This window comes from Thalassophryne amazonica, chromosome 9 (genome assembly GCF_902500255.1).
Source record: "Thalassophryne amazonica chromosome 9, fThaAma1.1, whole genome shotgun sequence".
Taxonomy (NCBI): domain Eukaryota; kingdom Metazoa; phylum Chordata; class Actinopteri; order Batrachoidiformes; family Batrachoididae; genus Thalassophryne; species Thalassophryne amazonica.
The window spans coordinates 108,829,469-108,853,154 of record NC_047111.1 but is presented as its reverse complement, the minus strand read 5'-3'; the positions used below and the strand labels follow the sequence as shown (position 1 = coordinate 108,853,154).

General features: G+C 40.5%; 1 protein-coding gene across 2 annotated transcripts in view; it reads right to left on the bottom strand.

Annotated features, from left to right (window-relative positions):
* Positions 1-23,686, bottom strand: part of dscama (Down syndrome cell adhesion molecule a) — a 385,227-nt gene that overhangs the window by 342,288 nt on the left and 19,253 nt on the right. The gene's annotated exons all lie outside the window — the stretch shown is intronic.

Here is a 23,686-nt window from a genome sequence, read left to right as displayed (position 1 = left end):
GAAGTGACTGACTGAGGAAGGAAGGTTCTTTCAAAACTGCTTTTGTCTTAATCTGCTTTGCACCAACTCATGAAAAATTAAGACTACTGCCAGTGCCGCTTTGGATTCCTTAAGATGAGGAAGCCTGACGGACGTAAAATCCTGCCACATCCTTGTAGTTTAGATACACTATGAGTGCATTTATTTTTCAGTGATGGTGGGGTTGAGTGGGGAGGCAGGGATGCACTCGACAGCACGGACACACACGCGCGTGTGCCTCAACAGAGGTCACAGATGTACTCCATCTCCGCTGTGCCTCACAAGGTCTTCCAAATGGATTCTGTTTTCTCCCTTCGCTCTCCTCCATGTTTCATTTACTTAGCTCTGTTTTGCCTATTTTTTCTTCCTGACCTCCATCTTTCCTTCATGCTTCTGTGACTCCGCCTACCACTTTCAGCAGTGCTCCACCTTTGCACAAGGATACAAATGCAAAGTAAACACAGCAAACAAAATGAGATAACCACAGAGAGCTCTCCACGACTATTTATCTGGAGCTCCACATAGCCGGCAAATATATTAAATATATATTTTTATAATGAACAATAATTTTCTTTAGTCCACAACTTTACAAAGCAAATATATCCATCTATCCACCAATCATCTATCCATCATCAAGTCATCCATCCATCCATCCATCCATCCATCAGATCTCTCCAGAGATGTTCAATCGTATTCAGGTCTGAGGTCTGGCTGGTCCACTCAAGGACATTCACAAAGTTGTCCTGAAGCTGCTCCTTTGATATCTTGGCTGTGTGCTGAGGGTCATTGTCCTGCTGAAAGATGAACCGTCGCCCCAGTCTGAAGTCAAGAGCGCTCTGGAGCAGGTTTTCATCCAGGATGTCTCTGTACATTGCTGCATTCATCTTTCTCTCAATCCTGACTAGTCTCCCAGTTCCTGCCGCTGGAAAACATCCCCACAGCATGATGTTGCCACCACCATGCTTCACTGTAGGGATGGTGTCTGGTTTCCTCCAAACATGGCGCCTGGCATTCACGCCAGAGAGTTCAGTCTTTGTTTCATCAGATCAGATAATTTTGTTTCTCATGGTCTCAGAGTCCTTCAGGTGCCTTTTGGCAAATTCCAAGCAGGCTGCCATGTGCCTTTTACTAAGAAGCGGCTTCCATCTGGGCACTCTATTATACAGGCCTGATTGGTGGATTGCTGCAGAGATGATTGTCCTTCTGGAAGGTTCTCCTCTCTCTACAAAGAAATGCTGGAGCTCTGACAGTGTGACTATCAGGTTCTTGGTCACCTCCCTGACTAAGGCTCTTCTTCGCTGATCGCTCAGTTTAGACGGGCGGCCAGCTCTAGGAAGAGTCTTGATGGATCTGAACTTCTTCCATTTATAGATGATGAAGGCCACTGTGCTCATTGGGATCTTCAAAGCAGCAGAAATGGTGGATCATTTCCACATCATGTCCAATCAACTGAATTTACGAATTTATGAAGAAATACAAACATTATGGCACTCTATGGTAAATCTGTGTGGTGTAGACAGTTCTCAAAAACTGAGTTACTGTGCAAGAAGGAGAAGAGTGAGGAAAGCCACCAAGACACCCAGACAACCCAGAAGACGTTACAGACTTCTGTGGCTGTAAATGGAGAAACTGTGCACGGTGCATGTTTTGCATTTTGTAACCCGTTATACAGCTTCGTGATGAAGTGGTACAGAGGAGGATTTTATTAAAAAGAAGATTTGAAAGTTCAGCTACAAGTTGCCAGAAGGTTCATCTGAGATGCAAGCCTAGAGTTGATTGAAATCATCCTCTATACCATTTCATTGTGAAGCTGTATAACTGGGGACACAAAATGCAAAACTTGCACTGTGCACAATTTCTCCAATCACAGCCACACAAGCCTAAAACTTTGTCATTTTAATGATTTTGAGCTTTACTCACTTTTTTAAACAAACTGCTATTATTTTGAACACAACCGTACACACACCCTTCAAACCATTCATCTCACTTTCAGGCAGCATCCACGTATTTTGTGCGGGGTCACAGAGGCACTGAAGCTGAGCCCAGCATTCACACTGAAAGTTAATTGAGTAACTAATTTGTGCCCTTCCAAAAAATAAAAATGTGCAGTCGCAAGGAGAACATGCAGACACCACACAGAAAGGTTCCAGCTGGGACTGAACCAGGCACATCCTTTCAGTGAGGCATCAGCGTGAACCCCTACACCCAATGACCCCAGCTGCATGAGATTTCTTTCCTTTATCATACATTTGGATAGGTTTTTTTTTTACATTATTTGGAGCTATGCCAAAAGCCAAAATATCAGAATATACAGTATTACTTCTGCAGATGTTTACGAAGGTGACTGCCTGAATGCATCATGCTGCAACCAATCAGTGACAACATCAGAAAGTAAACAAAAAGCTCATTCAGTGCTATTGCTAAAATAAATCTCGTTTAATTTATTTTGGATTAAAATGTTGAGCAATTTTTCACAAGCCCATGAAGTACCTAGATGAGTTTGTTTATGCTCACAGCTCCAAGATAGGAAGAAAAAAAATGTATAATGGATTTGTCTATATATTTATTACCAAAGGCCATCATATATGGCCATCGGGTATTGCAAAGACTTTGTCTGTCCGTCTGCCCATCTGTCTGTGCTCAGCGTAAGTCTAGTCCTGTTACTGTCAGAGTCATTAAATTAACAGGGTGTTGTGTGGGCCGCTGAAGAGGAGGTACTGCTGGCCCACCACCACCAGAGGGCGCCCTGCTTGAAGTGCGGGCTTCAAGCGAGAGGGCATCGGAGCAACAGAGAGTGACAGCTGTCACTCGTCAACAGCACCAGCTGTCACTCATTCTACCATCACCATAAAAGCCGGACTGCAACTCCACCTCCCCGCCGAGAAATCAGTTACCACTCAGGTAACTTTCTCTGAGGTAATTTCCTGTGACTAAACGTTGTTCTGTGTGCAGCCATTTTCCTGTGGCTACAGTCAGAAGCTGGATTGGCGGAAAGTGTGAGCACGACGTCTTCGCCTGTCACTCCTTCCAGGTAAGTGACTGACAGGAGCTGCACGGGTGACTTTGTTTCTGGAGGTGGAGGTTCTCCCTCCTGGAGGAACTGAGTACGGAGAGATTACTGGGTGTGTATCCACACACCCACCATTAACTGTTTCTGTTTCTGCCAGCAGTACCAGCTCTGACAGCTGGAGACGGTGGCCACCTGGGACCCAGGACTTGGCAGCTCCGGTGTTCTTCAGATCCCTTGGCGGTGGAAGCCATGTGGGATCTGGCTCTTTTCTGGACAGACGTCTTCTATCCTCGAGCCTGCCCATACGTCACCTTGTGTATGATTGACTGTACTCCTCAACTGCAATTGTCTGTATTCTGTTGTGCAATTCACAACATTAAATTGTTACTTTTTGGCTTAATCCATTGTCCATTCATTACTGCCCCCTGTTGTGGGTCCGTGTCACTACACTTTCACAACACGGGACACAGACAAGTTCAAAGATGGCTAACCTTGACCTATTTTAAGAGATTAGAAAGTCACATTCTGTTTCATTCTGTTCCTTTGTTTTCTTTTTGAGTGACAGGGATAAGAGCCAATCAGAGTAGAGCGGCACCGTGACGTCAGTGCCAGGTCTCTATAAAACCACTTCATTTATGTGGTTATATAACATGTTTGCTATATATTCTGTAAAAGCTTGCAAGAAATAAACACTTCTCAAACTGAAAATGTTATTTTTGGAACTTAATAACCTCTGAAGTCATTTACAAGACATTTAGCGGACGTAAGCGTGGTGACACCACAGGCTAGCTGCAAACTGTTTTGTTTCTGTGTAAATATAACCTCTTTGTCATATATTATGTAAATGCTAGCAAGAAATAAACATTTGTAAAACTGAAAACATTGTTTTTGTAACCTGATAACACCTCTTGAGTGATTTACAAGACATTTTGCAAACGTAAGCATGTGCGCTAACTCAAAGCTAACTTCCGCTCTTGTCAAAAGCTCATAAATGCAAATATTGTTTACGAGGTCTGTGAGAAAAGTATCGTACCTTTTTATTTTTTTCAAAAACTAGGACCGATTCGCTGATCGAGCGAGACAAAGGAACACCTCCGTTCGATCAGCGAATCGGTCGTGACGCGCGAAGCCTCCGTGTGGCTTTACATGACAAAATCTCTTGTTAAAAGTGAAATCTGCTGGAAAATGGCTGATGTCCAGCTCTTGTGATAACCAGAGAAATTGCTCACGACGGTCCCGGCTCCACACAGCCATCCGTTTAGAAATGATGTGGTGTTTTCTGCCTCTCGATGGCAGCTCGGAGCGCGGCGCGCCATGCGCCATTGTGGGGCGTCCTTAAAGCTGTAGTAACAGTCCTTATTCTCTGTGAATCCCGTAAAATTTTCATCGAAAGCCAGATAAATTTTTCGAATGGTTTCCAGCTGCTTGTCTCTAACAGTTTCTGAAAAAATTCTGATGGAAAAAAAGCCCAAATCATTCCGTCATTTCCTAACGATGAAAATCCGATGAGGGGGCGGACCACTCCTCCCACAAGGCGTGCTCACAGGTGAATGACGCAACCGACAGGCGTGGAAAAACTCATGCATGCGCCCGAAGGTTCAAGCTTGGCTGACGTAAAAACATATGAATCAAATCCATATAGTTTTTGAAAAAAATAAAAAGGTCCGTTACTTTTCTCACAGACCTCGTATGAGTGACTGATTGATAGAGTGGCTTTATTGAACATGTACAAATTGTAAGTAAGACAATAGGATCGTAATAATTAATGTTAATAACAATAAATGTTTGTGTGTGTGTGTGTGTGTGTGTATATATATATATATATATATATATATATATATACACACTTTTCACTGGGATACCAATTGAACAACTGCATCTGCAGAACAGATCAAAGTAATCTCATTAAATGTCTTACTTTTTATGCAAGTGTCAGCCCAAAATCCAGCGATATTCAATCTAAATGGAGATAGATACCAAAAGTAGATAAAATTAAATATTACAATACTTATTTACCATTATTTACTTCATTTAATGTCTGTTGATCAACTGATTGCTTAACTGAAGCATTTTAACATGCCTAAATGTTAAAGACACGCTTTGACACTAACCGGACATCTTATATCAAGCAGTAGAAAGAAGTTACTCTGTAAAGAGGTTTTTTTTTTCATTTTTGGGGTGTTAATAAAATATTCTGCAGTACATTTACAATCCATGACAAACCAGGCCAATATATCATAATCCTCGTTTGCAAGCAAAGGAGACAGTATGTGGGTGGTTGTTGGCTGTAATCAAGTGTTTGTACAGCACCATTAAATAATAATCTCATTAAAAGCTGTCATAAAGTAACGAGATATAGGCCTCGAAAATGCACATCTCGGAGACAGCACACGTAATGCGGAGGAAACAAGGACACATTTAACAAAGTCCTGATAAAACTGTGAATAACATGCAGAGCAACTGTGAAACCCGTCAGCATGAAGAGTTATTTGTAGAGTCAAAACAGTCTATGAGTAAAGACTGCAACGCATGATTGTGATGGAGTTCATTTGTAGTATACGGTTTTTCTACAGAGATCACAAACTCAGGGAAAAGGAAACAAGAGAAATTAATCTCCATTTAATATAGGAATAGCATATACTTAAAAATAAACAGGAGACACTTGAACGGCTTAATGTGCCAAATTTAGACACATTTGGTATTTGCAAACCAGTTCCCTTATTATGTCTGCAAGGATGTATTAAAATCATCAGAGTTTATTTATTTGTCTGTCTGTCTGTTAGCAGAATTACGTCAAAATTACTGCACAGATTTTGACAAAAGTTTCACCACAGATAGATTTTAGGCCATGGAAAACTCCATTAAATTTTGGAGGTGATCCGGACCTGGATTCTGGATCAAGATTTCACTTGATATGGGCTTTGAAGGATTACGTCAAAACTACTTAACAGATGTTCACCACACACTGGTGTTAGGTCTTGGACGACTCCATTCAATTTTGGAGGTGATCTGGATCCAGATCTGGATTCTGAATCAGGATTTCTCTTTGTAGACTTTTAAGGATTACGTCAAAATTACTGCATGGATTTTGCCAAAATTTTCACCACAGATAGATATTAGGCCATGGAAGACTCCATTACATTTTGGAGGTGATCCAGATCTGGATTCTGGATCAAGATTTCACTTGATATAGGGTTTGAAGGATTACGTCAAAACTACTTAAAGGATTTTCACCAAATTTTCACCACACATTGGTGTTAGGTCTTGGAAGACTCCATTAAATTTTGGAGGTGATCTGGATCCAGACCTGGATTCTAAATCAGGATTTCTCTTTGTAGACTTTTAAGGACTACATGAAAGCTACTTCATGGATATGACATCATGATGTAAAACCAAGATCAGGAAGACATATAAATGATGTAAATATAGATTGCAACATCTTGATCACCATTCTGGATCCGTATGCAGTTATTGCATTGTGTTATGGAATTCAGATCCAGGTAAAGTCAGGCTCACGATGTGAATCACATATCTTTTATTTTGAGACCTTGTCAACCCTTGGCGGATGTCAGAAATCTCTGATTGTCCTTGTTAGCATATGTCATCATCAAGGGTGCAGTACAGGAAGGAAAATTGCATCTAAACTGTGAAAAATGGCCTTGAGCACATTCCTTTGATAGGGAAAGTTGCATGCATGTCTGCACAATGATATATCTTGGCATGAGGGCCCAAAACCCTGCTCATCATCATAGTATTGTTTTTAACCACATTCATATGCAATATGTGCACCAAACAATGTTAAAATCTGATCAGTTTATCTTCTCCCCCCACAGGATACCTATGGTGTGTCAACAGTCTACCACATATTGTTAATGAGATATGGTGTTTCCAAGATTGTATCCACACAGAAACACACACAGAGAGACAGAACCCCAGACAGATGCAAGCATTACAAGAAAATGTCCCACATCACAGAGGGACATAAACAATACACCCACTTAATCAAGAAAAAAAGCAAACCTTCTCAAATTCTAGTTCAGAATCACAGCAGGTCAGGTCAGATCTGGGAATATACATCTGTGCATTGTATCCACCATACTGTGGAACCACCCTGGGTACTGGATGGGACCCACCCAGGCAGAAAATGGTCCACCTCCCAAAAGCAAATACAGGGTGACCCCCCCACCCCCCCACCCCAAAAAGAAACCCACGACCCATCAAACCTGTATTAAATCCTACAAAGACCTATTGTTCCAATCGTCTCCCCAACATGTCTTAGTCAACCAAGGAAAAGACATTTTGCCTGGAGGCCTATTTCACCAGCAAATCATATAATTTAGATCATAATTTTGAAAGAACATGACTTTTATGCAAAGTGACCAAGATAAGTGAAACTTTGGGGAATGATTATACACAGACTGAAGTGTAGGATTTAATGTCACCCTGTGTCTATATGCCAAAGCGAGGCAAAATGCAAGCGCCACCTTACTGGCCTTCTCCAGCTGCTGAGGACATCATCACAAGTTTGTGTTCTGGACCATGCCCAGTGAAATGTACCACAATTTTCAATGTTCTAGCCACACCAGATTGATGAACAAGAGCAGCCATATTTGTTTGGCATAACTGGGGATTCCCTTATTGTTTCCTACTCTCTACACAGGGAACAGTTGCAGCTATATTATACACAGTATCATCTACAAAACCATGCACACTCAAACTAACACTTCATTCTTTCTCTTTTATTATAACATACTATATACATTTAAATGTGCATTTTTTCCACCACGTACTGATGGATATTAAGACACTAGTTAAAAATAATGATTTAAAATGAGTGATTTTCTCAGCCTAGTTAGATTTATTTTTTTCATTTTTAGAAGTTGCAAGGTTACTTTGACATACAAAATATGGGCTAGAAATAGTACTCCAGCCTCGAGCTTTACCAGCTACTCAGTTTATTGAAAACTGCTTAACTGGAGGAGCCTTAACTGGAGACTAAGATGATGACTATCAGGTACAACAGCTGACATGTGGCACATTTCACTGGGCATGCGCCAGCACACAGATGCCTCAGTTTTGAGGGCCTCAGCAGCTGGAGAAGGCCAAGGTGATGCTGACATTTCACGTTGCTGCGGCAGATAGATACAGGGTGACCCCAAATAAACAGAACCCATGAAACTTGTAATAAATCCTACAAAAATCCTTAATCTTCAGTCTGTGTACCGTCATTCCCCAAAGTTTCAGTAATCTTGGTCACTTTGCATAAAAGTCATGTTCTTTAAACTTTATGCTCCAAATGGTAGGATTTGTTGGCGAAATAGGCCTTTTGTCATATTGTTATATGAGAGCACGTGGCTCTGTGGAATAGTAGTTGGACCGCAATATATAGACTGGGATTTGGTTTCAGGTTTCCTGCCCTTTCTGTGTGGAGTTGGCATGTCCTCCCCGTGTCTCCGTGCACTCCAGTTTCCTCCCACAATCAAAAACATGCTAATTTAGAGTCTGCTCCTTTCTCTGCCCCTGACCAAGGCAGCGTCTCTACATCTGGAGTTGGTCTCCGTGTCTATTCTATTTTAATCTGCACAGCTGCTGGAGGTCATGTAAAAGAACTACAGGTCCTAATAAGGTGTTTGTACAAAGGACCATTGAGAAGACTCAGGCAGGCCTGATGCCATCTGCTTAGTGGAAGTCACTGAGGTAGCTAAAAAAAAAATCCCTCCTCAGTAGTACTAGAGAGGAGACTTAGACCTTTAGTCAAACTTCAGATTCAGGAGGAGAACCAATTTGGCTTCCATCCTGGTCATGGAACAGTGGACCAGGTCTTCACCCTTGCAAGGATATTAGAAGGAGCTTGGGAGTATGGCCAACCAGTCTACATGTGTTTTGTGGACTTGGAAAACGCATGACTGGGTCCCTCTGGGATGTGGTGCAAGAGGATGGGGTACTGGAACCACTGGAACCTGCATTCTGGTCTCCATATGACCAAAGCAGGAGCTGTGTCCACATTCTGAGCATCACATCAGATGTGCTTCTGCTGGGTGTTGGACTTCGCAAGGGCTGCCCCTTGTTATTAATGATGTTTGTGATGTTCACGGGCTGGATTTCAGCTGCAGTCAGGGACCAGTGGGTGTCCAGTTTGATGACCTCAGATTTGCATGTCTGCTTATTGCGGATGTTTCTGTTGGGTTCATCAAACTGTGACCTCCCATACACACTGGGCAGGTTACAGACCAAGTGAGAAGGGACTGTGATGACAATCAGCACCTCCACATCTGAGACCATGGTCCTCCATCAGAAAACGGTGGACTGTCCGCTCTGGGTCAGGGGAAAGTTATTGCGCCAAGTAGATGAGTTATTGTATATACGAGGTCTGTTAGAAAAGTATCCAACCTTTTTATTTTTTTTCAAAAACCTGATGGATTTGAATCACGTGTGCTTGCATGAGCCAACCTTGAACCTTTGTGTGCACGCGTGAATTTTTTCATGCCTGTCGATTGCATCATTTGCTGGTAAGCAGCCTTTGTGTGAGGATGGGTGGAGTCTCTCGTCGTTTTTTCTTTGCAAGGAAAATGGCGGAACAACTGGAGCAGCATGACTGCATCAAATTTTGCCAGAAACTGGGCGATAGCCAGGTGGAAACCATTTGGATTATTCAGACGGCTTTCGGTGACGATTCCATGGGCATCACACAGATTAAGGAGCGGTACAACCGGTTTAAAGACGTCTGCACAACGGTGGAGAGTGAGCCACACTCCGGCCGGCCATCAACATGCTGAAATGACCAGATCATTTCCAAAGTGAACGCTGTGGTGATGCGGGACCGTCGTATGACTATCCGAGAAATTGTGGAAGAGGTGGACATCAGCACTTTTTTTGGCACATTCCACTGTGACAGAAGATTTGGCCATGAAGAGTTGCAGCGAAATTCATGCCGATGGCTTTGGGACGAAGCTGATGGCGGAGCAAAAGCGCCACCGTGTTGAATTCTCACAGGACATGCTGAACTCCAAAAAATGATGCCCACCTCTTCCACCATTTGGAAGACTCAGACGGCTTTTGGTGGCGTTTCAGTCGTGTGACTAGCCGAGAAATTGTGGAAGAGGTGGGCATGTCACAACATGTCCTGTGAGGCTTCAACACGGTGGCACTTTTGCTCCACCATCAGCTTCGTCCCAAAGCCATCGGCATGAATTTCGCTGCAACTCTTTTCATGGCAAAATCTTCTGTCACAGTGGAATGTGCCAAAAAAGTGCTGATGTCCACCTCTTCCGCAATTTCTCGGATAGTTACACGACGGTCCCACATCACCACAGCGTTCACTTTGGAAATGATCTGGTCATTTCAGCATGTTGATGGCTGACCGGAGCGCGGCTCGCTCTCCACCACTGTGCAGCCGTCTTTAAACCGGTTGTACCGCTCCTTAATCTGTGTGATGCCCATAGGATCGTCACCCAAAGCCGTCTGAATAATCCGAATGGTTTCCACCTGGCTGTCGCCCAGTTTCTGGCAAAATTTGATGCAGTAGCGCTGCTCCAGTCATTCCGCCATTTTCCTTGCAAAGAAAAACGACGTGAGACTACACCCATCCTCACACAAAGGCTGCTTACAAGCAAATGACGCAATCGACAGGCGTGAAAAAACTCACGCTTGTGCACGAAGGTTCAAGGTTGGCTCATGCAAGCACACGTAATTCAAATCCATCAGGTTTTTGAAAAAAATAAAAAGCTTGGATACTTTTCTAACAGACCTCGTATTGTAAGTATATTGGGGTCTTGGTCAAAAGTGGGGGTAAATTGGAGCATTATATTAACAGACTACACAATAGACGACTCTAGATTGGATAGTGTTTATAAAAAAGGTAGCTGACATTTTGCAAAGGTGGTAATAAATTATGTAAAGATTCTATAATGAGTTGGAATGCTGTGTGAATCCAGAATGTTGTAAGAACCTTAGACACACAGCTTTTATTTCCTATTAATTGCGTACTGTCTTAATGTATTTATAAATTATTTAGGTTCTTGTTATTATATACACACTATTATTATTATTAGTAGTAGTAATAGTAGTATAGTAGTAGTAATATTTTATTTTATTACTTCTATTGTGTCATTTGATTTTTAAATGGACCACAATGGAAATACGTGTTTTCACTTTCTTGTGTCATCCATGTATTTTTAATGTATTTACAATTATATTATGTATTTACATTGAACTTACTAAATAAAATCATGCACGCACGCACACACACTTTTAATATAGAAATGATTTACCACCCCCTGCTGGAATGGTGTGTAATTCCAGAATGTAATTATCAACATCAATTGTTTGGGGTTGTTAGCTAATATCCGTAGTTTCTCCAAAAATATTAATCCTATCAACGTTCCGTTTTGGCAGCATTCATCCTTGACCCAAAATGCATAAGCATACAAAACAGCAAATGTCAGCTCTCCCCAGTTTGTCTGTGATCAAAGTTATACACACCCATGCATGCACATGTACACAGACACCACTTTGCTTTTAATATATTGTGGCAAGCTGCGCAAAAGAATGAAAACTGAGCCAGAGCTTTTCATCTTTTCTGCATTCTTCCCCAAGCAGATGCTTTTATTTTTACACATCCACATACAGAGACAATGGCAGAAGACATCAAACGCACTACACTTCTCATTCATGGTAACGGCAACATGACACTTAACTAAACTGACTAAAGCAAATGAACTACAAAAACACAATAAATCAGTAACGCTAACAATACTGTTAAACTAACATAAACCACAATAACAACATTCAAAACCCTAAGCTCCTATGCTGCATTGCAGCACAACATCCATTGTTAAGTGTTGTTAGCTAATATCGCTAATTTACTCAAAAATATCAGTCTTATCAACTTTCTGTTTTTGCAGTGTTAATCCTTGTCCCAAAATACATAAGCATACCATATAATAAATGTCAGCTCTCCCCAGTTTCTCTGTGATCGAAGCCATACACACGCACACATACATGCACACAGAGGCCACATGGATATTATAATATAGATGGATGGATGGACTGGGGCTCGATTTCTATTCCTAACCTTACCTATGGTCATGACCACTGAGTAATGACCAAAAGAATAAGGTCACTGGTACACGCATTGGAAATGAGATTCCTCTATCAGGTATCTGGGCTTACACTCTGGGACAGAGTGAGAAGCTCCACTATCCAGGAGGAATTCAGAGTAGAGCTGCTGCTTCTTCACATCGAAAACAGCCACCCGACCTGGTTCGGGAATCTGGTGAGGATGTTCCCTGGTTGTTTCCCTATGGAGGCCTTCCAGGCACGTTCAAATGGGAGGAAGCCCAGGGAAAGATCCAGGATATACTGGAGGGATTATATTTCCCACATGGCTTGGGAACACCTTGGGATCCCCCAGGAAGAGATCGGGTCTCAGCTGAGGATAGGGAATTGAGAACTGAGTTGCTGTCTTCTCATATGACTCAGACCCAAATAAGCGGCAGAAAATGGGAAAAAATACATTATTTCCATTTAAGGTTCCTTGTTGTTCCTTTAAACTGTAAACAGCACATAGAAATTGATTTGTCTTATTAACAATTTTGCTTCATCAATTGTATTGATTTTGTTCTTTAACTATACAAATCTTTCTTTTTCTGTCTATGTGATGTTGGCACAATTTAAATGCGGTGAAGAAAAAAAGGGGGGGGGGGGGGGGGGGAAACACTCCCATGCGATCGTGCCCACATATGCTCTCACAATCACCCACCATATGCCAGGCCATGCCAGAGCCTGTCGTAATCCACATCAGGAGCAAAAAACCACAAAGAGGCAAAAGTGATAGTGTTCAATTATGGATCCCACACATCTATAATAGATTGGCTTGTTCTTTTTGTCTGTGTTGTCTGTTTTAGCTGAGCGGAGAGGAGGGGTGTTTTGTTGGGTTTATCTTTTTTATTGCTGCGTGGAACAAAGCTCAGATGTCAGCACCGATCGGCGGCGGGCTGCACTGAAGCTTTGAATCAAGCAGGCGACTTCTAATGTTCTCCTTCAATAGTGGGGCCTCGACAACTGGATTTGGAGCTCAAGGGCACCAGACACACTCTGGTCAAGGAGAGTGCACAGAGGCGTGTCAGAAGGATGTGGGGGGATGAACATACAGGCTGATGTGGGTTTGTGCGACATGGAAGCCAGCAACCACCAACTGGGTTTTGTTGTTGATTTTAACTTTGAATTTAAATGGGATTATAGCTCAGAAGAAGGATATATCACTTTTAAAATACATAATAAATGTCCTACAGTCTGGTCCATAGGTTTATTTGGACAGAAATGGCTGTAACTGTTAAATAGTTCATGCAATATTTTTGTTAAATCCCTTGAATTAATTACTATAAGAACACTGCAAAAACTGATATCTAAGAAAGTAATTTTTAATTTTTGTCTAAACAGAAAAATAATCTTGTCAAGCATTTTTTTTTACATAAGAAAAATGTATCTCACTTTTTCCTAATACGTTTTTCCAGCTAATATCAAGCTGTATTTAACCAGTAACAAGGAAAGACAAAGGATTTCAAATCATCCAAGCAAAGGAACAAGATTGTTTTCCTTATTTTAAGAGGCTAATCTTAATTAAGAATTTTGTCTAGTTTTAAGGCACATTTTGATTATTCAGTGCCTAGACATCTTGCTAGTTTTGAGAATTCTAACAAGTAAATTTTTTCTTGCCCCACTGTTATTTTATTTAATTTATTTATTTATTCTTTTGCTTAACACAAGACAATTTGGCTAGATTTTAGATTATTTAGCTTATTTTGAGAGGGACAGTTTTTGCATTCAGCTCCGTTGTGTTTGTGTACAGAGGAAAAATTACAAAAACTGTCACTGTCCAAATAGTTATGGTCCTAACTGTACTATCGATCATCCCCCGTGGCATTAGTTTTTCCTCAGTTAGACCCATGAACCTCCAATCTGACAGTGCCCATCTGTGGTTGCTTCCAAATCACTCAGGCAATTTATTTAAGTAAATGATTGATCAATACGGGTCCCACTAACACACAGCATAAATAGGCCTATGCATTAGTCTGTGCATTAGCCCACCGATACGTCACAGACTTTTTGCTCAGCCTGTGTTTACCTCAACCAAACACCATTAATCAAACTGGGATGAATGTGCTGGAGAAGCTTTTGTGTTCCTGAAAAAGTCATTGATGCCTCATTTTATTTCACATTGTCCTAGTTGATGGGATGTATTTCTGCAACAATGGGCTGATAGTTTCCGTTTCTGCTGTGATTGTTATCACACTGAGTTAGTTAGCTGTTAGGGATAACATGTCTCTGTCATGTATTTAAACATTTGAGTCCGGTTGGCTCGTGGCCACATGATGACCCTCGCTAGGTCAGGGATCACTGTAGTGTGGTTACAGTGGTCACCGGGGCATTCAGACATTAACGAATGTCCACTGGGCCAAACATGCACCGAGCCACGCTGACAACTCATGGCGGGCAATGCAGGTAATTAAGGCACAGTGCTGTTCAGACCGCCCAGGGTTAGGAGAGGAGGAAACGGGGTAGAGGACAGGATGGCCTCACGATGACAGTGAGTAAGCCTCCGAACCTCCCCCTTCAGCGTGACGCCCTTCCCTCAGGGCTGGCACGGTAAGCGGTAAATACAAATGCTGTGCTGATCACAGATGCACAGATTGGAGAACATGGTTCCCTCATTCTCCCAAATCACCGACTTCCCAATTTGCCCTCATGAATAATGTTGAGCGGGGCGATCAGTGCATGGCAGCCACTATGTAAAAACAAAGATACCCTCCTCTGATGTCAACTCTCTGGAGGGCAAGATGAGAGTGGGTTAGTTGATGCATATGAACGCTCATTTACATGATCACCAACAAGAGCAGAGGGAGTTCCCACATAGTGGGTCGTCTGAAGATCTTAATCCGTTATATCACTAAAGTGGAAATGGATAAAAATCCATATGCATCAAATAATGATGCTTGTCAGAGCTTCTTGGTGTCACACTGTGCACACAGAACGTACCCTTCAGTATCTATAATTGCACTGCATGCCAGGACCTCAACATTGGTAGAAATGTTTGTCACACTTTGCACATGTCACTAAAATTCAACTCAAACTTAAATCTCACTTTAATAATGCCATAAAAATATGCAAATCATTGCTTCAGTCTTTTCACACAGAGCCGGTTTTCCATGCATCATTACACCAACATCGATAGGTTCACCTCTGAATATATGAGGAGATGCAAAGACGAGAGGACTGGATGCTTTGGAAAGAGGATACGCTGAAAATCCTGCAAACGGAACTGACAGAGATGGAGAGAGCGGAGAAAATACAAATGGCTAAACAGTCAATAAATAAATAAATAAAATAATGACAGAGAGGAAGACCTTATTAAAAAATGCAAGCTGTATCAGTGTAATCAGGTACGACTTAGACTTTAAAACATGGTTCTCATTTACAGTGAAGTTCTGTTTTAAGTAATGATGACACACTGTAGAGTTTCCACAAAAATAACATGAGGGATCTGTCACATTCCCCTTCAACCATCCTATCCATCGGTTTTCCACTTATCTTTTTTTTGTGGGGGGGGTGGGGGGGGGGTGCAGGAACCTGGAGCCCAGCGTAATGTTAGGGACGATGTGGGATACACCCTGTCAATCACAGAGTTGACACATACAGGTCAATTTACTTGCAACAACTCTCCGTACCACATATTCACAGTTTTAGAGTATCCCAGAATCCTTTGTGCGCTGGGGAGGGAGGCTTGATAATGGCTCAGCTTAATGCTAACATTGAAAATGCCACAGACATGCTAACGCGTGAGCATCAGTCCTGTTTTTAAGTTATAAAATACATCTATCAACTGTTTCAGAAGACCATAACAGGGCAGTTTAACATAAAAAAGGTAAATATTACTCACAACATATGCTCTTTAGTGTTTTAGCGGGGAAAAATTAAGATAAAGCAAAATAAAACAAAGAACCAACAAAGCAGGAGATCGAAGATCAAAGCACTGCTTCATTGGTTCAAGGTTCAAAGCAAAGCTGCACTGTAGAAACAGTTTATTATACAGTCCTGCTGCAGGGTCTGTAATCAGTGTAGAGAAATGATCATTTTCCTGACAAACACCCCCAAAAACAATGGCCACTCTGAAGGACCGAATGGATTGAATCATTTCTTAAGGATACCCAAAAAAAAACCGGTTCCCGACACACAACTCTAACAGCAACATGCTTTTTAAAAAAAATAAAACTCACACTAAAGACTCACAATTATCTTAGTTAATCACCTAAATACAGTAGTGCTCAAAATAATAGTGGTGCTATGTGACTAAAAAGATTAATCCAGGTCTTGAGTATATTTCTTATTGTTACATGGGAAACAAGGTACCAGTAGATTCAGTAGATTCTCACAAATCCAACAAGACCAAGCATTCATGATATGCACACTCTTAAGGCTATGAAATTGGGCTGTTAGTAAAAAAAGTAGAAAAGGAGGTGTTCACAATAATAGTAGTGTGGCATTCAGTCAGTGAGTTCGTCAATTTTGTGGAACAAACAGGTGTGAATCAGGTGTCCCCTATTTAAGGATGAAGCCAGCACCTGTTGAACATGCTTTTCTCTTTGAAAGCCTGAGGAAAATGGGACGTTCAAGACATTGTTCAGAAGAACAGCGTAGTTTGATTAAAAAGTTGATTGGAGAGGGGAAAACTTATACGCATGTGCAAAAAATTATAGGCTGTTCATCTACAATGATCTCCAATGCTTTAAAATGGACAAAAAAAAAAAAAACAGAGACACGTGGAAGAAAACAGAAAACAACCATCAAAATGGATAGAAGAATAACCAGAATGGCAAAGGCTCACCCATTGATCAGCTCCAGGATGATCAAAGACAGTCTGGAGTTACCTGTAAGTGCTGTGACAGTTAGAAGACGCCTGTGTGAAGCTAATTTATTTGCAAGAATCCCCCGCAAAGTCCCTCTGTTAAATAAAAGACATGTGCAGAAGAGGTTACAATTTGCCAAAGAACACATCAACTGGCCTAAAGAGAAATGGAGGAATATTTTGTGGACTGATGAGAGTAAAATTGTTCTTTTTGGGTCCAAGGGCCACAGACAGTTTGTGAGACAACCCCCAAACTCTGAATTCAAGCCACAGTTCACAGTGAAGACAGTGAAGCATGGTGGTGCAAGCATCATGATATGGGCATGTTTCTCCTACTATGGCGCTTTCAGACTGCAGGCTTACTTGTAGTTCTTAGGGTTTTTAAGAGTAGAATGGGAGGCAGAGCCTTCAGCTTTCAGGCTCCTCTCCTCTGGAACCAGCTCCCAATTCGGATCAGGGAGACAGACACCCTCTCTACTTTTAAGATTAGGCTTAAAACTTTCCTTTTTACTAAAGCTTATAGTTAGGGCTGGATCAGGTGACCCTGAACCATCCCTTAGTTATGCTGCTATAGACTTAGACTGCTGGGGGGTTCCCATGATGCACTGAGTGTTTCTTTCTCTTTTTGCTCTGTATGCACCACTCTGCATTTAATCATTAGTGATTGATCTCTGCTCCCCTCCACAGCATGTCTTTTTCCTGATTCTCTCCCTCATCCCCAACCAGTTCCAGCAGAAGACTGCCCCTCCCTGAGCCTGGTTCTGCTGGAGGTTTCTTCCTGTTAAAAGGAAGTTTTTCCTTCCCACTGTCGCCAAGTGCTTGCTCACAGGGGGTCGTTTTGACCATTGGGGTTTTTCCGTAATTATTGTATGGCTTTGTCTTACAATATAAAGTGCCTTGGGGGAACTGTTTGTTGTGATTTGGCGCTATATAAATAAAATTGATTTGATTTGATTTGATATGGTGTTGAGTCTATATATCGCATACCAGGTATCATGGATCAGTTTGGATATGTCAAAATAGTTGAAGAGGTCATGTTGCCTTATGCTGAAGAGGACATGCTCTTGAAATGGGTGTTTCAACAAGACAATGACCCCAAGCACACTAGTAAACGAGCAAAATCTTGGTTCCAAACCAACAAATTAATGCCTCGCAGATGTGAAGAAATCATGAAAAACTGTGGTTATACAACTAAATACTAGTTTAGTGATTCACAGGATTGCTAAAAAAGCAGTTTGAACATAATAGTTTTGAGTTTGTAGTATCAACAGTAGATGCTACTATTATTGTGAACACCCCCTTTTCTACTCTTTTTTACTAACAGCCCAATTTCATAGCCTTAACAGTGTGCATATCATGAATGCTTGGTCTTGTTGGATTTGTGAGAATCTACTGAATCTACTGGTACCTTGTTTCCCATGTAACAATAAGAAATATACTCAAAACCTGGATTAATCTTTTTAGTCACATAGCACTACTATTATTCTGAACACTACTGTAGATATTTTAGTTGAACTCACCTCCATAACGGCACAATGTTGCAAACAAGTTTCTTGTTGCTTGTCCACTCCACCACCTGCAAATGCTTGTTTACACTGACAATGAAATCTCAGCCTCCCCAGCGACAATGTGATTATGTGCGACATTTGACTCTGTAAAGGCACTGCTTTATGAAAATCTGTGTAACCATGAAGGCTTGGAGAGGAAGCGACCTCAGGTTATCTTAACGGGACAGCTGTGGTGTGGTCATGGGACTTTGAAACAGTTAGCACTGCTAGCTGTTAGCTATGTCCGTGCTTACTGTGCTTACGCTGAGCGTCCACAGACTTCAATAGCGACACAAAGACTGCAGCAAAATGAGACGAGTCATCGGATAAATGCTGGGCTTTGTGCCCAAGTAGTTTAAGCAATTTTATTAAGTGCCCCATATTCTGTCATAAGCCCAAAAATCATGTAAGACGAGAATGGCATGAGTCATTCACAGTCGTTTGCAGTTACAACCTATTTCTAAGAATGTTAATGGTGCAAAGTCCGTACTTTCCGGTGATGATGTTGACATTTAGTGAGAAAATGTCATTCTTGTCTTCCCATTCAGCAAAGCTCTGGAGAATATTATTAGGTGAAAAGCTTCTTCTTTTTTTTAGTCACAGCTTCCATCTATGGGTATTGACTGACTTGTCTGAAAAGTTATACTTCACTGAAATTTGGACATAATATATTGGTGTAGAACTATAAGTTACAGAACCTTATGGAGAGCTGAAGAGTGACATTAGTTCTACTTCAGCAAAATTCCTCCTACCACTTCATGCACTGCTGTCAAGGGCAGCTCTGTCTGAACTGATGTGGATATTAGACGGAGAGAGAGAGAGAGAGAGAGAGAGAGAGGAGGAGGAGGAAGTGGATCTCAGGTGAGCTGAGCTGTAGGACATTAAACCCAGCAGGGAGGGATGAGTGAAGAGATTAGCTGAAGGAGGAAGACTTACAGCTTGAAGATCATCTACATATACAACAGCACAGCTCAGGAGCACAGCCAATGTTGCAAATGCTTCTGAAGAGAATATTTGTAATATTTAGCATGAATGTGGTGACTCGGGTGCGGCGTACCATTTGTGAAGGAATGTCAGCAATGACATTACGGGTTGATTTACTAAGATCCCAAATAGTGAGTGCGAAGTTGCGTGGACTTTACAAACTTGAACTTGGGAACATAACATAACATACACAGGATATTCTATTAATATGTGTGTTATGCAGAAAGGCATGAAAAATGTCACATTCAATTTTATTTCGGTAGTAGATGTTATGTTTAATTAAAAATAGGCCACTATACTCCAAAGACTCTATGAGTCTCCCTAGAGCCACTCAGTCATCTCTCAGGCTAGGCATGATAGTCGCTAGTGTAGAGTGGAAATTGCCAACTCCTCCATCTTTTAAAAGGTAGATTGCAGACATATCTGTCATACAGATGGAGAACCTGAGATTTCCAGAATGGACTCTTCCACGTGGTTTGCTACCATTTGGGACTCTTTCCTCTCCCACCTGGGATCGGTGTGATCACGCAACGACGTTTGTGTGGGACACTGCATAAATGGCACCTTATGTTATATGCAGCGATTTTGATGATGCATTCTGTTTCTCTTTTTGTTTTTTGGGTATTGGCATGTGCACCTTTTTTTGGTCTGGGATGGGGGTCCTATGGGTTTTTATCTTTCTTTTGTTCATGCAAACTAAATAATTGAATAAAAGCAATTAAACCAAAAAAAAAAAAAGAAAGAAAATAGGCCACTATAAATGAATGACTAATCATGGTGTTTTTCTGTATTAAAAAAGATTAGAGTGAAAATAAAGAAATGCATACCCAAACAGCTCATGGGGATGACTTTGAATTTTGACTTTTATGCATGTCTGCACTGATTGCACAACATTGGCACAGTTAGCACAACATTTTCAAGTGTGCTAAATTAAAGATGCAATTTCAATCCCTGAAATTGCTTTTAGCCTTGATAAAATGTGTAGCATGTACAACAACCATAATATTGTGCACCCGAGTGGACACACCCCAAATTGCATATGCACAATGCCAAACTTATTAAATGGACAATACGCACTATTTTGCTCATTGGAAAAATCAGCATGCATGTTTTGTTTGTTTTTTTTTGGGGGGGGGGGGGGGGTTGCAAGTATTATGGTGTTTGTGCATGTTTTTATGCACACAATTCAATAATTCAACCCCCCAATTCAATTGTAAAAATCTGACTTTAACTATATTAAAATGGATACACAAGAATGGTGTTTTAAAGTCTCTTCTTATTTGCTCTCAAAACAGACCACAAAAACAAATCTCCTTCACTCCTGTGTTGCTTCAGTCTAATATCAAGGTTTTAAAAATAAAAGTCATTTGCAGGAGAGAAACAAAGAGGTGAAATAAGCTGACAATTGACAGTGGAGGTCAATCCAAAGTCCTGGGGTTAAATGGGATTGTGGGTCAGATGACTAGACATCATTGTGTTTCCGCCCGCAGCCATCCTCGCATGCATCAGTAAAATATCAACCCCCCGAAAGCCCTCGCTCCTTCCATTCCTGCCACCCCTCCCTTCAACAGCCCTCCATTTGCCTCAAAGGCGAGAGTGTTTTCATCCTCCATAAATCCACTGCAGCCTTATTTTTACTCTTCAAACACACGGCGGATCTGCTTGTAATTTGGGGCTTGTTTGTTTTTGTGCAAAACACAGAACGTGCACTAAAAATACACCATGTGACAACACGGCAGCTCCAAATACTACAGTGCATCATTTAGCTCCAAAGGAGACTGTCTGTTATAAATCACCCTGATGGATACACGGTCAATTGAGAGTAACGGAGACAGGCGATGGTGGAGAAAATGGCAGCCATCTGCATTAGAGCCGCGCTCAATCTGCACACACAAACCATCCTTTATTAATAATCATGTTTCTGCTGATCACTCCACTAACGCTACATCAAAACCAGTGTATCATTCATGTTCAGAACCACAGATTTAAATACACACTTCTATATCTCGCACCGGGATTGTGCATTTTTTGTTCGACCGCCTGGCGACAGGAGGCAGCAAGACTCTGTAAACACCGCCAGGCTGCAAAACAAACATCAACGTGCTCAGAACGTTTAGTGCCTGGGACTAAACGAATTATAATTTAATCATCTGATCAAACAGCAATTAGCATAATCACTTCTGGGGATGTCCTGATAGAGGAGAGACTGAAGCGGAATGGAGCTCCAGACTAGCAACACTTTAATGAAACATTTACCAGAATACCTGAAAATGTTACAGGTAGTGGCCTTGCGAATGAATGCTAATCAACACGTTTTGAGCTGGAGGGCAAGAAATTCACAGTGAGCTGTTTATGTGTTTTCCCTGTTAATTTATTATTTTCTGTTATGGCTTAATTAATTTTTAGTATTTCAGTCTGTCAAGAAATTCTGAGTTTGTGTATCTGCATTTAGCGTTTTTTTAGTTCAATGCCATTACGATACACATTTGAATTCTGGATCATCTTTACTTGCTAATGCATCATGCAAACAGTAATTAGAGGCATTTTGATCAAAGAAAACAATAAATAAATAAATGTTTACATTTATTTATTTATTTATTGTTTTCTTTGTTGTCTGGAATTATGCACATATGTAAATATGCATAATCATGAGATGTTAGTAGGTATTTACATACACTTAGTTGCAAATTGTATGCATATATATATATATATATATATATAGTATTTTGAAATCAATCGATGATAAGAAAAGGACTTAGACAGGACAAGGGGTAGACCTGAATAAGCATAACTTCTTCCTTCTCAGACATGTTGTTATGTTGACATTGTTCTTTTGTTTTGTCTTTTTTAAATGATTTGTTGCTTTTCTATGTTTGTTGTTGTTTTTTATTTGTTTTGTTTTTCATGTCCGAACTAAAACTTTCATTCATTCATTCAATATCTCAAACCAATCTTCAGGAAATGTGCTGTAATGAACAAATTTCCCAAGAGGAAGAATCTGGATCCTTAATCAACTATTGCACGGCCACAATGCAAAATTAATGGACTGCAATTATATAAAATGTTACCAAATACATTTGTCTAAATTCTGATCAAAATAATTAGTCTAGTAAAGTTTCACTACACTTAAGTATACTATAACATGTTAAATAATGCATCTTAATAATCTTGATCAGAATCTGAATCCTTAATCAACTATTACACGGCCACAATGCAAAATTAATGGACTGCAATTATATAAAATGTTACCAAATACATTTGTCTAAATTCTGATCAAAATAATTAATCTAGTAAAGTAAAGTTTCACTACACTTAAGTATACTATAACATGTTAAATAATGCATCTTAATAATCTTGATCAGAATCTGAATCCTTAATCAACTATTACACGGCCACAATGCAAAATTAATGGACTGCAATTACATAAAATGTTACCAAATACATTTGTCTAAATTCTGATCAAAATAATTAATCTAGTAAAGTAAAGTTTCACTACACTTAAGTATACTATAACATGTTAAATAATGCATCTTAATAATCTTGATCAGAATCTGAATCCTTAATCAACTATTACACGGCCACAATGCAAAATTAATGGACTGCAATTATATAAAATGTTACCAAATACATTTGTCTAAATTCTGATCAAAATAATCAGTCTAGTAAAGCTTCACTACACTTAAGTATACTATAACATGTTAAATAATGCATCTTAATAATCTTGTCAACTGAAAAAGGTTTGAAAATATCTTGTGAGTCATATCTCAGATGAAACGAGCATTTGTGACTCACTATAGAATTCTATTCTATTCTATTCTATTCTATTTACTACAAGATTTGTAAGCTGCTATGTTATTTGCAAAAGATGTGACACTTCCCAATACTAGTAAAATAAAGCTCAAAATTCATTTTTGTAGTGCATTTTGAGACTTTATTTCAAGAAAACCTAAGTTCATTTTCACTTGTTCCATCGGCAGACATTTTTAACATGTTACAACTACAAAACCTGTCAAGCGAAAGGTGAATATATTCTGAACCAGGTGCAGATGTAGAACCAAAAGCAGCTGGTTCGAGTCCCAGCTGGGACAACACCTGATGCTTCCGTCCTACTCACCCAGCAGTAAAACACTCCCAGATAGCTGATTTTCTCTATGAATCTAATATGTTAGGCATTTTTTTCTTATATTTACTCTGCAATATTTAGCTAAACGTTGTCCCCAGTAG